The following is a 20,437-nucleotide window of genomic DNA, read 5'->3' as shown; positions in this document are numbered from 1 at the left end:
AAGAGCAGTTCAAAGTGCATCAGCGAAACACGAAAAGCAACAAAATTTGCAGGAAACGAAATTGAAATTCGTATTGAGCAACCCAAAAAACAATTTTAAGAGCAGTTTCAGCTGAAATACACACACACACAGCCACACTCACACACACACACACATACACAAAGACTTTGTAAAGCTACCGCAAAAAGTGTTAATAAAAATACGTGGTCGGGTTGCAGGCGTCAGCCATGAATGCTTCACGACTGCCATTGGCTCACTGAAACTGCAAAAAGCATCATTAAAACATACAGCAGAACGAGTGACCGACCAAGAGATACCCTATCTGCCAATACTAGGTTGGTAGGAAATTCTTTCAGACTGAATTTAAGTTAAGAGGCTAAAAACTCTAAAAGAAATACATTTAAAGGATTACATATATGCTCTAGCCTGACTTATAGATACCCTGTACACAAATGTACAGTTCAAGTTCAAGAGCAGATGCTACCAGACTAAAGGACAAATAATAAATAGATCTACAATTCGAAGAAGCGCATTCAAAGTACCATGCATAAATTTGATCGACAAATATATACCCTGTCATTGAATAAACTAATAAAACCTTGATGGTTCAATTAGCTGCAGCTATTGTGGCTACGTTTTGCTAAATTCTGAAGCAAAAAATTGTACAATGCTGACTTAGCGCATCGGGACTGACTACAAGATACCCTGTGTTTACAAGAATCTTTTAGCTTAAGTCAGTAAATGCTTTTGGAGCCTAGATAAGACTTTTGCCATCATAAAAAGAGCGATGCATATATGACCTAGAGATACCCTGTATTTAAAAAACAATTTAGCTAGCAAATGAGAAAATCTTGCATAAACAAAAGCAAAGAGTTAGAGTGCTTCAAAGGAAAGTGACTGACTAAGAAATGCCCTGTAATACCGGGATTCGAGATAATGTGTATGAAAGTTTTCCGATTATGCAGTAAGCTGAAAGTGTTCTAGATGAGCATAATATGACTAGAGGAGACCCTATACACTAATAAAAATCTCAATTTTTTATGACAATCTGAATATGCTTTTAGACTCTACTTAATTGCATAGGGTTTGCTTAATAGCTGTAATAGTTCCTATACAAAGTCTGCAGGAACTACCTCTAGCTCTAAGAAAAGTATTTGAATTTGAAGTGGAATGTAGTTCGGGTATGTATCCAAAAAGTCTTTTATCGAGCTCATAAAGAAAGTCTCGTACATCCATTAAACGTTGAAACAGTTTCTTATTCAAATTCTCATTTTTACATTGCAAAAGTTTTGGCTTGTGGTCAGATTTACAATATTTACAGGGTATTATGAGGGGCGGCCCAACTATCTGTGTGCGCGTGTGATGTTGGAGGCGGAGATGTAAACGCTTCAGCGTAGACAGCTGCCATCGTGCGTATCTGGTCGAGTCAGGTTAATGAAAAACTTGGACATGTTTGCCAAAGGTTGTTGCTATCAATGGAAATGGGCGTAGCAGGGGGCAGAGAGCAGAGGGCGTGACTGCTGCCCTTATTCTCTCTCGCTTTTTTTTTGTGGCTCTGTCAGAATGCAAAGTGCAGAACGTTGTCAACACGTTTGAACAGAAATACGATATATGTAGAGTAGCTCTATATATTGAATAGGATTCCCACTAGATATTTGCTAGATATATATGGAGTATCTATATAGTGAATAGGATTCACACTAGATATATGGAGTATCTATATATTGAATAGGATTCCCACTAGGTATTTGCTAGATATATATGGAGTATCTATATATTGAATAGGATTCCCACTAGATATTTCCGAAATAGTTTCAAGGCTCAAAACCCCAATTTGTGTTTATTTGACTTGGCCCGAGTTACATTTATTTGATTAGCTCGTTCGTCGCTCGACGTTCACTCTGCGTCTTATTAACATTTGTAAGTAGTTCGAGTCGAGTCCCCTCAGTCAATGCCACTGCTGGGAGCGGAGGGGGTGGGGCGAGTGGGCTCGAGCCAGCGTGTTGACAGACGCTGCCCCATTCGAGTGGCCATTTCGCAGGCTAATTGTAAGCCTATCAGTTACTTTAGATTGGCATTTGGCATTGCGGCTCGTTCGGTTCGGCTCGGTTCGCAATATGAGTCAGGGCTACCTGGGCAGGAGCTGGCAATCGTTGCCTAGGCTACGCAGCGAGGACGAAGCCGCAAGGACGTGAAGCGGAGAAAGTCGTGTCGTCGCCTTCAGTTGCGTTTGTTTGTGTTTCGCATTTTGTCTTCTCTTCTTTTTTTTTGGGTTAGTTCAATTTACTAACAGTTGCTCGACAGCTTCACAGGGGTCGAGCAGGGGGGCAGGTATTTGGGTTTCAGTCTATGCCTAATAAAGAAAACTCTTTGTGGCGTCTAGTTAAAATGCAAACACAACTTTGGTTAGTTACGATTTAGGCCAAGCATGGCAAACTAATTGGAAATATTAAGCCGATTTGAATATAAACCTCTTAGGGTAACTCGAATATATTATAATCAATTTCACTCATCTTGGATATGAAAGCGGAAAATAAAGGAAAAGTCAATTGAAAATCCACTGAAAACCTTATTCAAGTGGAAAATTACTGAAAATCATATGAAATATTAGTAGAGCACTAATGATAAATTAGTGGAAAAGAAGACGGAAAAAGATGTAAAGCAACGGAAAAGAAGTCCGAAAAAAGCTGTAAAGCAACGAGAAAATCTAGTAAAAGGTAAAATGAAATTAAAAACAAGTTAAAACCCAAGTGGAAAATAAGTGACAAACAAATGAGAAAAGAACATCTGAAACATCAGAGCATTTTAATCAAATTGGGACTGATGATTTTCATTAGTGAATATAAATGGAAATTGGAATTGGAAATTTAGAGATATTTTGACTGCTTTCACGTAAAAAGGAAAACCACTAAAGCCTGAGGAAATTCACCTTGCAGCCTTTCAAAAACAATTTGGATTCAGCAGCATCAGTCGAAGAAACTAACCAGAGTATAACCGTCTCCAATTTGATCAGTCTTTGTGAGGTTAAGAACGAGTGGAACTAGATTGGAGTTACATATAGAGCAGTGAAGCCGCAGCAGCCTCAAGGGCTGCAAGCTGAAAGCAGCTCGAGCTCAGTTGGCCAAGTCGACTTCAGTCGGGGCCAATTGGTAGCAGCTGCTGCGAACATGTCCTGGCCCCACAGCACTTCCAGTCCCAGCGGCCGAACAGCTCTGCCAAAGCTGCGGTTCGAGTCCCGACTAAGTGCAGAGGCAAAAGTAACGCTGCTTAAGCTACGCGACTCCTGCGGATGCAATGCGTCTGCGCGCTGAGCCATTGGAAGGTTTGTTTTGGTTGCAAGTGGACGTGCAACGTGTTGTGTTTTGAATGCCGTGCGGCAAACAGTTGGCGGCAGTTAATAAAAGGCAGGCGCGAGGCCAAGCACGAGCCAGTCAACAAATTGTGAACGACGCGCGCGTCTCGCTGCCCAAAGGCAAAACATTGCGAATAGACTCGAGCCTAAGGACTGTGACAAGAGTGGAGATATATAGACATATGTATGTGTGTGTGTGTGTGTTTGTATAGATAAAAGTGTAACTGTAATAACTCTGGTGTTAAATCAATCTCGTCGTTGACCTCTCGTCCAGCCGCAGTGTTTTTACAGCATTCGGCGATTAAGTATACGCCAGGTAAGCCCAACTAAATCTCTCTGACCTAGTGTGTGTGTGTGTGCGTGCGAGTTGCCGTCTTGCATTTTACGAGCGCATTAAGGACTTAAATGACAACAACAACAACAATAGGAGCAGCAGCAGCAGCAACAATTGCTGCCACAGTGTCCAGGTGTAACGGTCTGGCAAGCACAGTTAATACACAAATTGTGTTTACGATTGCCGTCGTCGTTGATCTGCTGACGATTGCCTAATGAAAATTTATTGTAAGCGCATTAAAATTTTCGAATATTGAAGGATTCCCTTTGCTTCCCACTAATCCGCCTGCTTGCTTTGCTGTCTCCCTCTTGTGGACATGGCGTGGCAGGGGAAGGGGAGCAGGAGGCATCTTGAGTAGGAATTCAGTTCGAAGTAGTGCTGTGCATTTTTATTATGCTCGCATATGGGAGATGCTTCTGCTTCGACTCCTGCTGCTGCTGCTGCTCCTGCTCCTGCTACTCCTCTGGCTTCTGTGACATCCTGATCCTGTTTCCTCAATTTCTTACTTTATCAAACTCCTACTCCAGCACCTGCTGCTGCTCCTCTTCCTGCTACTTCATACTCCTGTCCAGCCCCATCTCCATCTTCCCCTGCTTCTCTTTCTCTAATTCCTGCCTCGACTTGTACTTCTGCTCCTCCTCACAGTTCTCCAACTCCTACCCGTCCGCCGTCTCCTTCTGCTCTGCCCCATTTCTCTTTCTCCCTCTCCTTCTCCATTCAAAAAAAGGCACTTCAAGTTCTTTTTTTTTGGCATCGCCTGCAGCTTGCCTCACAGCCACTTGTTTTGCAACTCAGCAATAAATTCAAAAATTGTGAAATAAATATGAATAAAGAAGGAAAAGAAAGGGAGGAAGAGAGCAACACGAGTTGCTGTATTTATGTCCTTTTACATTTACATTGCCTTTTCTATAATCGGATTTGAATCCCAAGCCCAAAAGCAGTTGCTCTATTAAGGGATGTGCGTATGTGCGAGTGTGTGCGCTGTGTGTGTGTGTGTTAAAAAGCAGTTAAGACTTCTTCTAGACGAGCCCGAATGGAATCTAGCTAGGATTAGGCTGAGGCACAGGCAGCCAGAAGAATATGAAAATATGTAAAATATCAAAATCTGTGCATAATAAAAATTATAACAAATATTTAAATATATATAGGATATTTGAATGCTCGTTCCAGGAGTGAATAGAGTATATTAGTTTTGTACCACGTGCGAAAGACTTTAGTTCTGGCTTACCAAGTGCTCGTTACGCCCACTAGGGGCATGGCTAGTGGAGGAAATTAACTATGCAACCTAAAGCAAACTCAGCTGCCATCAGCCTCAAGTCATATTGGATCGGGTCTTAACTTATATATAGCTTATATAGCTCTATATTCCTTTATATCTCTTTTTGTTCACAACATAATTTTTCTGTGCGCGGCATCTTTCAAAAGTTTTAAAAAATATATTCAATTAGGCTTATATATTCAATTTTACAATATATTATTAAAGATTCCGTTATCCATTTAATTTATGGTTCAAAGGCGGTAGAGTCCATCTGCCTCAGTGATATACCCATAAATGAGCGAATGAATAGGCATAATGCAATCAATCACATTGTAAGACACTCGCAATAAAGGGAGATCCAACTTAATCTCTTCCTTATAGACTCTGATTGTTGTCCAAGTCCAACAGATTTATAATCTGTATATGTATTGTACATGCATTGCTTTCAGTCGTGTCACTTGTCTCTCGGCTCTTCACATGCTGATTTCACTCTCGTCTTATCCCAACCATCGGCTTGATCATGCTAAGCCGATGCTCGTCGTTTTAGCACCCGAGAGACTTTGCTTGGTGCAGTTGCTCTTGCCTCTACAGCTGAGGCGGACGTCGTTTACGCCCAGTGCTTCTATGTAAACTCTCGATTATCACATTTTAAGATTATTGATAGCATTAGTAAAGAGTAATTTCAAGCTACTATGGAGCATAGACAGAGATGCCACATCTTATCTTAGCTTAGCTCTCGCTCGAATCGAAGCAGATCAAAAATAAAACTTGCCCTTTAACAAGATATTTTTAAACGCAAGCTCAACATTTTGCTGCCTGTATTTGCCATTTATTTATTAATTAAAAAATAAATATTATTTTGAATAATTATAAAACCTTTTTGCTAATTACATTTGCCGTTCAAACGTAACATAATTGCGTTTGCTTTTTTATGTGAAAAATAAACATTTGAAATGTTTTCCTTTTGGGCTGCATTTGCTTGTTTTGCAGCTGTTTAGCCTTGAATTATGAATGCGGAAACCTAAAGCCAGAAGGCGTACAAAGCCAAAGAGTGGAACAACTTCGCACTGTTTGGCTTAACTTATTGACTGAGCTTCCTGTATTCGAAGTGTGCCCGAGACAAAAAGCCAAGAGAAATCACAACGGCTTAGCTGAAGCACTCACCTGCCGTGGCGCACACACACGCACACACGCATACACTCATAAATACGCAGTCATGTGTTTATGGTAGATTAAACGTTCTGCTGCCCCAGCTGCAAATGGGGAATAACAGGCACATTTACACACATCCATAAACACACGCACACACGCACACGCAGTTACACACACACACACCGTCATTCGCACCCATAGCTGCGGCATGTGGCATGCTTGCCTTTGGCTGAAATTTTCCCATTTTTTCTCTCCCACTCTCTCTATACTCTGTTTATAATGCGCCATAAAGTTGATATTAGTTGTCCAAGTAGGCAAGGCTGTGACACGCCCACATAGGCGCGCCTAGTTAAATGATTTCTGTTTAATAAATTCTTAGTTTAATTGTCGGCTGCTGAAAACTCTCTTTTCCGAGTCATGAATCGCAGTTTTGTATATACCATGTTACACAGATTTCTTAAGCGTATCTCATCCGATGTTTTCGCATATTCCTAATGGATTATTTCTTTAAGTAACTTCCGATGGGTTTTATGTTTCAAGTAGAGCATTGTTTAGTTGCTTACACCCGCCTAAATCCATTAATTTTCCTTTCTTCTGTAGCTAGTCTGCCAAAGTCTTTTTCACATTCCCTATATTGGGTTATTTCTGCTTTTCTTGCTATTATACAACGCATTGCTCAGCCGTGCATGCCCGTTCGTCGCCTTTTCTGCCGCGCATTCCTGACTTCATTCTATCCCTAAGTAAGCAGCTCATTTGGTTGGAGCAGCTGCTGCCTTACATGGCGCCTGGCCAGCCGCACAGCATGGGCCAAAAGTGAAGCTGAGGATAATCAAGTCTAGACCGGATGCTGCAAATGCGGCACTTAGTTAGCGTTATATCCGAGCCCGACTAGCCGGCCTAATATGTTTATATTATATATATATATATCTGCATTTATGAGGTTACGCATATTCATTTACACAAATTTCATTTGAGCTTCCATTAAAGTTTGTCAAAGCGAAGGTCACGCCACATTTGTCATAGACAAAGCACAGCTCAGTCTGCGTCTCTCTCTCTCACTCAGTTGCTCTCTGCCTCTGCCTCTGTATGTGCGTCTATTGTCATTAATTATATTTGTGGCATTTGGAGAGGCTCTGCAGTTGATGATGTTCATTTTATTGTCGGTCAACGCCTTGGGCCGGAGCCTTCTGGGCACGTTTCTAATGGAGCTAATGAAGCAGCCCAAATGCCACGCCTCGAGTGACTTGAGCTTCTCGTTACGACGCTTTATTAATGAATCACGCCTGCTGAGTCACTTCAAATACCCTTTGCTAGCGAGGGCGTAAGACCTGCTCGCAATTTGCATATTACGCATACGCCGCGTGTAAGGTGGCCTCACTTGCTTGAGAACGCACGTTTCCGTTCCTCAAGCTGAGAGTTGCCACGCCCCCAGTTAACCCAAGCATCCAATCAGGAGCATATGCATGCATATCAAAGGCCGTACTGCTGTACTCCTCTAACACTCAGCGAGCGGGCATTGCAATGCAAACTGTAAACTGTAAATTGAAATCGAAAATCACATAAATATTCCATGAAAAAATCTGAAAGCGCAAATTATTTTTGCAGTTCACAGTTTACAGCTCACAATTCACATTTAATTTTTAATACGATTTTATTTTTGTATTTTTATTAAAAGAACTTAAAGCACATAAAAAGGTTCGGCAGCGGCCGCCGCCCACTATTTCCGTCTGTCCAGCCCGAAGCGCTCAAGCGTTTGAATGGCAGACAGGCGCCCCTGTCCACTCATCCGCCCCCTCCACTGCGCCTCTACGTCCCTGGGGGCTGTTATGCGTGAGTGAGTGTGTGTGTACGCCCTAATGCGCCCATTTCCACTTGCTTTAATAGTTTTTGTTCTTTTTCGGGCATCCAGCACTTGGCCGCACTCCAGACCTTACAATGCGGCGCTGTGAAAGCCTCTACAGATATGAGTGCTGCTAGTTCTAGTTCGATTTGTTCATTTCTGACTCGTGAACTATGGGAATACTCACTTTTCACTGAGTACAAGTTTGTTATAGATCATAATCAAATACTGAACCAGATCATTTATGAATTATTTATTATCGTTCATGATTGGCAGCTCCTTTAATATAGATTATCACTAAAAATTCGTTTACTAGTTCATATGAACCGATCATTATTTTATAGTAAATGGCTCAGCTCCTCATGAAATCTCTTCGAAATTATGAATATATACTCATTTATTCTGGAGCATTATCCTGTGAACGAATTTCGAACTAGTTCTCTAGTTGATTCCAACAAACTTTTCAACTGCAACGTGAACTGAACAAAATTACACAGCTCTTATAGAAATCACTCACATATAACGCATGCACAAAGCACTCACACATCCACACATACACCTGTACACACACAAACACACACATAGACACACATGGAGACATTGTGTTTATGGCTGTGTTTGACTGCTTGAACTTTTTTGTGTTCGCCTTTGCCCTAACCAGGCATTGATTAAAATGCCACAAACATCTGATTGCTTGAGTATCCCTTTTTAGAGAGAGTGTGTGTGTGTGTGGCATGAGTTTGTGGGTGTGTGTGTGTGTGTATTTAATGGTCAGGCAGATTTTTGTTCAAGCACTTTTTTGATTGTTTCTAAGCCAACAGTTTATTGAAATTTTCAACAAGTTTCCTCAGCAGTCTAAGTTGTGCATGCATGTGTGTGTGTGTCTCTGTTAGTGTGTGTGTGTATTGTGTGAGCGCGTCTTTTGATGGCACTTAATGACTACATAATGTTCAGTTTGAGTATTCCTGGAATGTGGGCCAAAGCTTTTGGCAAACAGAAATTGTATTTTATTAAAAGCAATTTCAACTTGGCGACAAAATGCCCCAAGAGAACTAGAGAAAGAGACGGCGAGAGCGAGTGAGCGGGAGAAGGAGAGAGGCAGAGATGGGGAGACAGCGCGGGGGTAGTTAGAGCAAAACGTTTTCAAGCACGTCTCGCAACTTGATGTTTTCTAATGGTCGCAGTTGAGAATTATAAATTATGTATGAACAGCAAAATGCCTGACGACAATTTGTATAATTGCAGGGGAAAACAGATGCGTGACTAACATATATATAACTGTATATGTATATATCAAATTTGTATAGATGATGTGTGAGAAATGCATAATAGATAGCGTGCATAAATGGACAGCTACTAATTAGGAGGTAAAGCGCTGTCGCTGCTGGCGCCACGCCCATTAACAATGCATTTGCAACACAAAATGTTCATAATTTGATAATACGCCCCGTTGCACAGGGCGACGCCATGCGATGCCCCGAGATGCGATACGAAACGCTGCGATACTAGCTACCTATTTGCACTCCATCAAGTGGAAAATCAAAGCGCCTGTGGGCCAAGACAGCGAGTACTGACTGTGCAATACTCTGTTAGGGCAAAGCAACTAGAAACTGGAATTATTTAAGCGAGCTGTGATGGGCAAAGTTTACTGAGGGAGTGCAATGCTTTCTCTCTCTCTCTCTCCCTCTCTCATTTCCTCTTTTACTGTAGCTGTCTTTGTCTTTCATATTGTTTCTCTTTCTGTTTCTCCTCTTGGTCTAGGTCTATCTTCCTCACTCTCTTCTCTTCTTTATCTTTGTTTCTGTTGCTCTCTATCTGTCTATCTGTTTTCCTGTCAAGCTCTATCTTCCTCACTCTCTTCTCTTTGTTCTTCCACTGACTTCCTTAATGATTCTTTGGCATCTCCAGCCTTGGTTTCTGAAGTCTTCTTCATTCTCTCTTTTCATTTTTCTCTTATTCTGGAAATGTAATCGAGACAATGAGGCCTTCATTCATAAAGAAAACTTTGTGCTTCAATCAATCAAATTATTTTTTTAAAGCCCCATGCAAGGTTGCTTGCTTCTCTTTCGCGCTCTCATTATCTCTCTCTTTTGTTCATTTTTTTTAGTTTACATGTTTACCGCTGATTATGTGTCTCACTTAAATGCCATGAACTTTGTGAGCTACACATGGGAAGTGCTTCTCTTTGTCTCGCTCTTTCACTCTCTCCCTCTCCCTCTATTACTGTAACTGACACTCTACCTTCAACTTTCAGAGCAGCTGTTCTGGCTCGATCAATGAATATGCATTTCGTTCCCATGTGCACATTGCATAAGCGAAGCGTCTTCCACTCTCGCACTCACTTCGGCTGCCTTCACAGGTGGCAGTGGCACAATGCGCTGTGGCAGGCACTGTCACTGACAAAACTGTCGAACTGGCAGCTGGCAGCACTCGAATGTCGCCTTCTATTGGCCATTTTTAATAAGGAAGCATTGGCCAACTGAACTGCCGGCTCATGCTTGGCTGCCCACAGTCGACAGCAGCAGCAGCATGGCTGTGGCAGTGGCAGTGGCAGTGGCAGTAAAAGTAGTAGCAACTGTGGCATTGACGATGACATGCCTTGGTGGCCAACTAACAGGCCGCAAACACAGTGCAAACTTTTGCGTTGGCCCACTCTTTTCCGTTGTTTGTCAAATAAACAGTCGGAGCTAAACTTTCATTTACTCGTTTTCTATGCAATTCACCCTTTAAAATGGCGCCAGCTCAAAAAGGGGTCGATTCAAGTAGATCAAAGCGAAATACAAAGCAAAAGTTTCGATTCGCCTAAGGACACAAACTTTTCTCTTTAGTGTATTGCACGGCGCTTACAGGGTATCAGCAAGTCGTGCTTGAATGACACAGTAGTGAAAACCAACAATATCAAATGTAAAGTTCGCCATATGCGATGCTAAGTCAGTCAGGCAGACGAGTAGACTAACGAAAAAAAGCAAATTTGTATATACCCTATAAATGGGAAGAAGCTGAGTGTGGTTGGGTTGGCCTAAGATTCGGAGAGAGAGAGACGGACAAAGTGAAGAGCTAAAGAGGAAGATTAAATATTATATATCAATAATTTCAATAACGGATTCCGTTTTTTCGAAAGGTAATCCTCCAATTCGCTTATTAAAGGGTATCTTCAAGTCGCACACGTTTGACTATTACACTGTGAACTTGTTGCTGTTGTTGTTGTTGCTTAGCTATTGGCAATCTCAGCTTAACTTCCTGCTGCCAAACACACAGCTTCAACCGCCACGAGCTGTGAATTCCTCCGCGCCCTTCTCCCAATTTTTTTTTGCAGCTCAATTTTCATATACATACATACATATATACATATAATATATATATATTTTTGTATTGGCACTGGCATAGCAATCAATAAGCTCGCGTATCCGCTATGCAAAGTGGTTGAACGCATAGCTAAAGTTGATTTCATTCTACTTTTCTATCGCCAGCCCGTGAGATATCAAATCGCAGCGCTCAAAAGCAGGCAACGAAAATTTTGCCAATCAAATACCATGGCGCCATTCGAGGCGCTCGAAAGTAGGCAACGGAATTTTGCAGCTGGGCGCAATTAAAGCAGACGCATTAATGAAGGACACTTGAGAGAGTGCCGTTTCGAGTGGTGCTTAAGCCGATGCCTGGAAAAGTTCAGCGCATCGGGTATTGGGCACATTTTGGACTTATTTATGGCCAAGCCCCTGCCCCCATTGCAAAGGGCTCAAAAGATAAGAGCCGGCCTAAAAAGGCAATCGCTTCAATAATGTCAAAGAGTTTCTGATTGAGCTCCTGGAGTGTGAGAGGGGAGTCGAATATTAAATGCCCTAACAGACAGTTAAAGGGATTAACAATGAATAAATATATTTACCCGAGGGTGGATCGAAAAAAAGCAAATAATAAAGGGCGTAACTCTCAAAGTGTTTGAAGTCTCATTTATGTTCGGAGTGTGTAATGGTCGAATATAAAATGCTCTTATTGAACTGTAGAGCTGTGAGTGTGTAGTCCGCATCTGTAAACAGTTTTTATTGGCCAATCTCAATTGAATGCTTGAACAGCCTAAGCGTAACCCAAATCGAAATCAGATTTGAATAATGTTTCACTGCTTCAATGTTTGTATAAATCGTGTTTTACACTCCGCGGATGTTTGTTTACATGACCAACAAATTGGCTAAAAGCTTCATCAAAGCAAACCAGAAAGAAGAGGAAGCGAGAGAAGACATAGACAGACAACCGCTTGCCCATTGAAGCTAACGATTTGAACATTATATAATATTATCGTAATCCTGATTGTGATGACACTCATCATCGGCTCATCAAGGCGGAGCTGGAGACGGCGACATGTCCTGCAGCAACAGCAACTTCAGCTTGCTGTCCGCTGCCACAGACAGACAAATCTCTTTATAAGCATCCCCTGTCTTGGCCAAGCTTCACTGTAGCGCTCATAAAAAAATTAACTCGGGTCAACAAGATGCGGCGCAACATAGCCTAGGGACGGGCTTTGGCATAGGCGTATTTCTTGCACGTTCTCGAGCTGACAAAGCGAGTATATTCGTTTCTCATTATCAATCACGTATGTCTTGAATCCGTCACTCCTCCATACGGCTTTTTTCCCGGAGTATTTGTACCTCGAATTTCAAATTTTTAAATTGCGTTTATTCCGGGCCTATACAATATGAGCGAGAATTAAGCAATCAGTTATGCTCGACTGCTGCAGAATTTCCGTTTTTTCCCTATTCTTACTTTAAACAATTTTTATTTGTTGGCATTTCGCAATTTATTTTACATTTCTTTCACTCGATGCGGGAGCGAGGGACTTCGCTTTTACTTTGTCCTCAGTTGATGTTTTAGTTGTTAAATGTTGTTGTTGCTTTTGTTGTTGTTGTGGCGGATCTACGCCTCAGCCAACTGTTTGCTCCTGCTCCTGCTTTCGGACTCTATGTCTGTCGCCCTCTCCCTTCCACAGTATCTCTCTCTATTTTTTGTCCATCGTTCTGTCTGTCCGTCTGTTTGTCAACGCCAGCGGCTGCTTCGTGTTGCTCTTTTCCGGTTTGCATTTTGAGAAATTTTCCAGCAATGCTTTTCATTTTCATTTTAATTCCCAACACAAGAAAAATTCATTTTAAACGAGGTTCCTTTGAAAAGTTTCCAAATGAAGATAAATGATAGAAATTGTGATTTAAAACGTTTTCTAACAGATCTCACATATATCTGAAACTACCCTCGTTATTATATTTTATTATTTATCAAACTTAATACAATAAAATTCATATAAAGTTTTAAATTTTCAGCCAACTTTATTTAACGCCAACCTTTCCAAGAACCAACACAAATCTCAAAAATCATGGAAATGTCAGTTACAGGGTTATATTACCTGTAATTTACGTCAATCAAAAGGAATCGTCATCTTCAGAAGTTTATTAATTTTACTGATTTTTTTTGTGAATGAATGAATTCACGCTTGTTGCGGAAAATTCTGAGAATTCAACGATTTTCAGTATAAGTGGAAGCTAAACTTGAAGTGTATTTTCGGAAATAGAAGATTCGCCATAAATATCCTAGTTTTGTGTGAACGTTAAGTGCGCAATTTATAAGAATTTTGTTCAGTTCAGTTTTCCAAATGAATTGTTCTGTTGTTGCTATTCAGATGCCTGTTCTCGCTGCTGATCCCAGCTTTGTTTTTGTTTTTGATAAATGCTTACGTTTGACTTACGCTCTCCCTTGCGCTGTTCCCAATGCTCAGTGAGACTGTGTTGTAATATGCGTGCAATGCGCTGCTTCCATTTCTGTTCCAACTGCCATCAATTGTTCCCATTTCTATTTTTAAAGCTGTTCCCATTGCCATCAGCTGAGCCAATTGCATACCCCTTCTGTTTTTATAGCTGTTCCCATCTGTGTTTCTGTTTTCGCCTGTGTCTCATTTCGCTCGTCTTTAAGTTGTTGTCGTTGTGCGTGCTGGCGGCCTTTGCAACAATGCTTGTTATGCTGTTCCCATTTGCGCCCATTGCTGTTCCCATCTCCGATTCGGTTTCAGTTTCAGTTTCTGTTTCTGTTTCTTTTTGTGTCTCTCGGCGCGTCCCTGTCGTACGTTTTACAAGTTTCTTTTGTTGTTATTTTTGTTGTGTGCGTGGCCTTTGTAATGCTCGGAATGTTGTTTGTGATTTTCTTGCAATTTTTTGCTTCCTCTAAGGATCGGGGGGAGTCGTTGGCGTATTTTTTTACTTATTCCCTTTTGTTGGCTCCGCAGCACCGTTAAATTCAGCCACGCGTAAAGCGCGCTTTATGAATTTCAGTGCGCTTCTCTCTATTACTTCTAGTACTTCGTCTTCTTGCAGCACCATTTTTATATTTATTTGCCGACCTTTCTGCTTAACGGGCATGTGCTGTGCCTTGGGCAGTCGGAATGTTATAGCTAGTTACATTTACGCTAGCGGCGTTTGGCTATTTTCTAGCTATATGTATAGCTATAAGTATATAGGAAGATTTAATGAAAGTGAAAAGTGAAGGTAAAATGAAATATTTAATTATTTTAAATAAATAAATATTAATATAATGAATAATTAAAATAAGCCAATAGGTACTATATATTAAAAGTGTGTAAATAAATACAAAATAAAAAATATATATACATATATATATTTAATAATGTAAATTTATTTATAAATAAATATTAATTACATAAAAAAAAATATTCATTTCTTTTCTTCACTTTTCTCTCTTTTCAACACTGTCACACTGTCAACACTGGGGCTGTTAGTCAAGCAGCTAGCAAATACAGAGAAAGAGAGAGGTAGATGAGAAGAGAGGAGAGCAGTGTGAGGCAGTATCAAGCAATCGCACACTTGCAGCTGCCAGCAGCTGGTGCTTTGGGCATTCGTGTTTATTAAGTCTAACTCAATTTTGTGTGAATTTTATTTATTTTAATTTTCTGTTGTGTTGCTGCTGCTGCATACATTAAAGGGCGCAGCGAACTGTTTCCGTTTCCGTTTCCGTCGAAAGATGTTAATGATAACGATGATGATGATGATGCTCAAATAGGATTCATCTACAACAATTGTTGAACTGTCTGTTTTTTTCTTCTAGCCTCAAGGTGTGCAGATTTGTTGTTGTTGTTGTTGGTGTATCAGTTGTAATTACACACTTAGCAATTTAGAGACGACTCTCTGCGTGTGCTGCTGCGTGTGCTATGAAGTTTTTAATTAAAACTTTGATAAATAAGCTCAATTTATCTGTCAAAGCTGTTGCTGCTCTCCTACTCTCTCTGCCTTGCTCTCTCCCTCTCTCTGTCTCTTTGACAATGCAGGTTTCTCATTTGTATTGAAATACGTGCGGGAAAATAGGTGCACAATCTTTGAAGTAGCTAATGAATTTTCCGCTTAAAGTCCTTGTAAACAGAATTCATGAATACGAAAATTATGATGCACGCTAATTATGCATAAGCCAGACAAGAAACCAAAGTATATACAAATATATACATATACATATACATATATACATTTATTTCTATATAACGAACTCATTTGCTTCCCAGGAATTTATATTTTTTGCTAACAAATGATTTATGCGCATGCCAAAAGCTGTTTGTGTGCGGCTTTTCCTTTGAAACAGTTCCCCTGCTAAGCTCCTAGAAAAATAATTAAATTGCAATTATGTTTATTACAATTTATGTGAGTGCGAATGCGTTGGTTACATACATATATACCCAATATTTATATATACAAAAAGTGCTGGAGTTTCATAGAAAAGAAATACTTTATTAAGCTCATCTATTTGTCTCTTTCTTTTCGTGCATTTTGCTCTCCTTCCTTCATTGTTAGATTATGCATGTGATACTTGGCAATATGTTGTAGATGACATGAGATAACTTTTCATCTAACTAAAATGTCTTACGTATCTTATAAGTGTACTATCTATCCGGAGGTATTTTACAATAACCTAACAACTCATAAAAAAGGGAGAATATGAATAGATCTACTTGAATTTAAATCAAGGTCCTCTCAGAATATCCTCGCATGTATTAGTTATTTTAAATATGTGCTCTCCTTGTCTTCGTCACGTAAAGTACAATTTAATATTCGTCCATGTACGTAAATTTATATCCTTTTAACGCTTCGCTGCGTCCTTTGAAATGTCATAAAATGCAATTTTTAGAACAGTTTCTATTACATTGGACTCAGGCACAGATACTTGTACATATGTGTGTATATGTGTGTATATATCTATATATTCACGTCATTTACACTGTGCACATTTGATAAATGCAAGCAACACTTATTATCTGTGTGCGTGCGTGTGTGTACATGTGTGTGTGCGTGTGTCGTGCAACAATTTGTCATGTTGCTTTGTTGTTTGAGTTCATGTTCTCTTATGATCAATTTTTATTGCACTTGTCATACTTGAGCAAACACAAATGAATTGCCCAAATTGCTAGAAACACACACTCGCACAGCCACACTCACACACACACACACACTTACTCAATTTCACCTCTTTAAGTGGGTCAAAGCTGTGGCCAATGCAATCCTCGGCGTAAAAACTGCGCACACATTTGGCTTTGTGTATGCGATTAACCTACATGGGGCACACAGACACACACACACACACATACACGCATGTATGCTCAAGCACACACTCACACATGTGACTGAAGTTAACGTCGAGTTGTTTCTCGAGAGCCTCGCTCGCTGGCTTTTTGTGGACTGTGGGTACGTGCGGCAGCATCAAAGGCCATCGCAATGTCTGCGCTGCGATGCCAATGACAATGATGATGATGTGCCTGGCGACGATAATGATGATGCTCATATGCTCAAACCGAAGAGACACGAGGCGAGGAGCACAAAGGAGCGCAGTCAACGTCTTCTCCGGCTTGTGTTTGTGTTCAATTTGCGGTGGCCACAGTCTGTGGCAGCTGTGAGTTGACACTCGATGACGTCACCGGCAACGTGACGTGACATGCAACATGGACAACTAGTTGGGCGAACTTAACTATTCCACTAGCTGGCTGGATGGCTGCTGGGCGCGATTGCAATGAAGCGAAGCAGCTGCAAAATTTCATTTTGCGCCTGATTAACTTTTTGCATTCATTTTGGTGCTAGCCACCCCACCTCCCCACTCCCTCACTCTCCCACTCCTACCCTCTAGTTTCTAGCACCCCCACACAGTTTGCTGACCTTTTTTATTATTTCTTTCGTTTTTTCGTGCTTTTCACTTTGCCCGTTGGCTTTTACGCTTCGATTGCAATCAAATTTATTAGATCTTTCGAACCGCAAAACTCGTCTTGCAAAAAGTTCCAGGAATGAACCTTTTTTCCATTTTAATGCCCTACAATTCGGATATAGGTTGTAGTAAGCGATATGGAGCACGCTATATGATATGGAGAAGTCTTACCTATAGAGTTCCAAGAAATTAAAAGATAAATGGAAAACACATGACATAGTTAAGACAGAGAGATGATGGGTATCTGCTAGTCAGTCAGCATTCGCCTTTCTCTTTTTTTATGCTTCTGCCTGATTACAATAAGAGAATTATTAAACATGAGTTGCTCGCAGCAAATGCTGGGTATCAGCTAGTCCATCAAGCTCTTGCTTCTGCACGACTTTCACTTTGATTCAAAGGACAAATGCGATTGGATAAGTTGTAAACTGATTGCAGAGCTGTAAGCCGATAAGTCAGTAAATTATATCACAAGTGCTGGGTATCTGGTGGTCAATCAATATAATCCCGAACATTTCTATTTGCCCCTTTTCAAAAAGTGCTGTCTGATTACAATATGATATTTTCCTCTGAGGTGAGTTGGTCTTAGATTATAGCAGCTCAGAGGAAGAAGCCAGTAAATTCGATAAGTAATGCTGGATATCTGCTAGTCAATCATTGCGCACAGAGTACAGAAATGCTTTCTCGATGACCAGAGAGAAATGCGATTATATTAGTACTGATTGTAAACTGTATTTTAGATGAAGAATCGAATATTGATTGTGACTAATGAGTATCTGCTAGCACATCAGCAACAGTTCAGATATTTTCCTTGATTTTTTGCCAACTTAAGCTTTATTTCAAGGCAGTCGATGGACCGAATGGGGATCGCTGATTGTGTATTGTGATTGCTGAATGAAGAATTTAATGGGTATGTATTAGTTCATCAGAATTCCGTCCTCGCCACTCCAGCGCTGATCTGTGGCAACGATTTCCGCAAATTTAATTATGAACAATTCAAATCCAATTAGCTGCTCAAGCCACAAATTGCAACAGCCATGCGAAATGCAGCTCATTAAGTTGGCCAAGACTCAAGCAGCTGCATTAGAAGAAGCACCCACTGAACATGAAGAAGTGGAAGAAGAAGAAGAATCTGCTGAAGCACTCAGCAATGCGCTGGGAGACAGCAAAATTTTACAGCGCAGCTCATTTGGCAGCTAAATTTAGGTAGCTCAACAAAAGTTTTTAATAACACTTAAGGCAACAGCAGAGAGAGAGAGAGAGAGAGAGAGAGAGAGAGAGGAGAGAGCATCTACCCCACTCTGCAGCCTCTGGCCACGCCTCTCACCCACCCCCTGCTCCGTGCTCCTCTCTGTGATTAGTATAAATAAGTATCAGTTAGTGACCCATTTTCTGCACACCATTGAACCAGAAATAAAAGGCTGCAAATGCTGCCCGGGTACAGGCCGCCTGCCTTTTGCCAGCCTGCGTGTGTCGGTGTGTGTGTGAGAGGGAGAGACAGTGTGTGTGTATCTGCCATCATCATTAACTGATTTAACGGCAGGACTGCTTGTTGGCTTTGGTTTTTAGTCAGCCTCTGACTTACTGAGCTCAACTACAACTAAGTTAAGCGACAGCTGCACACACATACATACACACATATGCGTGCACACATACACTAGGCTCATAAAATAATTTGTTTATTGCAGCTTGTGGTCTCTGACTCCATTAAGAGTTCAAATTAATTGCACTTAATTTGCTCGCAGTTTTTAGCCATATGCTCACTCTCTCTCTCTCTCTCTCTCTCTCTCTCTCTCTCTCTCTCGCTCTGTCTCTTTCTGTACAATAAAAACCGGATTTTATGATTTAAATGCCACAAATGCCACATGGCATCCACATAAAGAAAATACATGCTTAAATTAAATGCAATGAGGCTGAAACTATAAATCGAACTATTTATACCCTGTACTTGATAGCAGATGGCTTGACCGACTGACTGAGAAGGGTAGGAAATATACATAAATAGAAGTATAAATTAGAATATATAATGCCAAATACTGACAATAATCATGATAATAACAATGCCAATAAAGATTAAGACTCTAATTATCGTAATTTACAGAATGACAGAGCTGAGGCCAATAATAATGATTAATATGAAATAATCATAAAGAGCTTTACAACTGTAATAAGACTAATGATGACGATTTATTATCAATGACTTCTGAACAGCCTGTCGGAACTGAGCTACCCCATTTCAGGGACTGCCTTGACAGCGGGCACAACTTTCGAATGCCTTGACCGCAAATCGTTTTAGCTGCTGCCGCTGCTTGGGCCCGAACGGCCGCCATAATTAATTGCTGCTGTAATGAGTTAGCCGCAAAATTGGCCGAGAGCGGAGTAAACAGTAAACGCAGCGATGCTTTAAGCCATAAACAGTTTAGCTGATGCTGGCCAAATGTTTAACTCGAGTCGACTCGACTGGACTGCAACAATGTGCGAGGCGAAGGCTGTCAGTCAAGGCGATCGGGCGGAAATAGTAGTTAATATCTAACACACACACACACACACACACACACACATGCAACTGTGTATCTATAAGTATATATATATCTGAGTAGGTTGCCAACTTCTACAGGATACAGCTGCGACTCTCATCTATCTCAGCTCAGCTACGCAGCGGAGGCATTTTAATAAACTAGGCTAATGAATATTTATAAATTTCACAAGTGTGTGTGTGTGTGTGGTTACATGTGTGTGTGTTGCTCCATTAGCTGTTGCTGTGTAGTTGAGCATTTGCTTTCAGCTGTTGCCAGACGCATAAGTCGTGGTCAGGCAGGGCACATATTGTATATATGACAATGTCAGCTCTCTAATCCCTCTGTGTGTGTGTGGGTGTGCGTGTGTGTGTCAGAGTTGAGTTTTTAAGCCTTAGTGCTCGGCTGTCGGTTTTTATCGTCCTCTGCGCTGGGGCATGACGATTGTTGTTGCACACAAAGCAATCCTTGAGTGCAGCTCCATTATTGTGCCACTTCTTGGTAAACAAGCTGTACTATTCGAAACGGGGTATATTGGCTTGCACACATATATACATGGGGAGATACCCTTAGAGTTGCTTTGTAATACAAAGTAATGCATGCAACAGAAATGTGATCTATTAAGTGGGTATGCCACGCCCATAAGCAGTTTAATAGAGACTGCCTTGGGTTTGCAGTCAAGTCTCATTGACTCTAACAACTTGAACTCTTGCCAGAGCATCTGGCAGTCAGTAAGCGCCCGCTTTGCGGCTGGCTGAGG

General features: G+C 40.9%; 1 protein-coding gene across 2 annotated transcripts in view; it reads left to right on the top strand.

Annotated features, from left to right (window-relative positions):
- The first annotated feature begins 3,397 nt into the window (after positions 1-3,397).
- LOC108615785 (GTP-binding protein Di-Ras2) overlaps positions 3,398-20,437 on the top strand; it is a 52,399-nt gene continuing 35,359 nt past the window's right edge. Inside the window, exon 1 of one of the 2 annotated variants that reach the window (XM_089470686.1) lies at positions 3,398-3,668. The gene's annotated coding sequence lies outside the window, so the exon portion shown is untranslated. The remainder of the gene's footprint in view (positions 3,669-20,437) is intronic. The other variant, XM_018010558.2, reaches the window with a different exon arrangement.

Source organism: Drosophila arizonae, chromosome 5 (genome assembly GCF_054131065.1).
Source record: "Drosophila arizonae isolate 15081-1271.41 chromosome 5, UAZ_ARI_1.0, whole genome shotgun sequence".
Lineage (NCBI taxonomy): Eukaryota > Metazoa > Arthropoda > Insecta > Diptera > Drosophilidae > Drosophila > Drosophila arizonae.
This window is presented reverse-complemented; position numbering and strand designations above follow the sequence as displayed.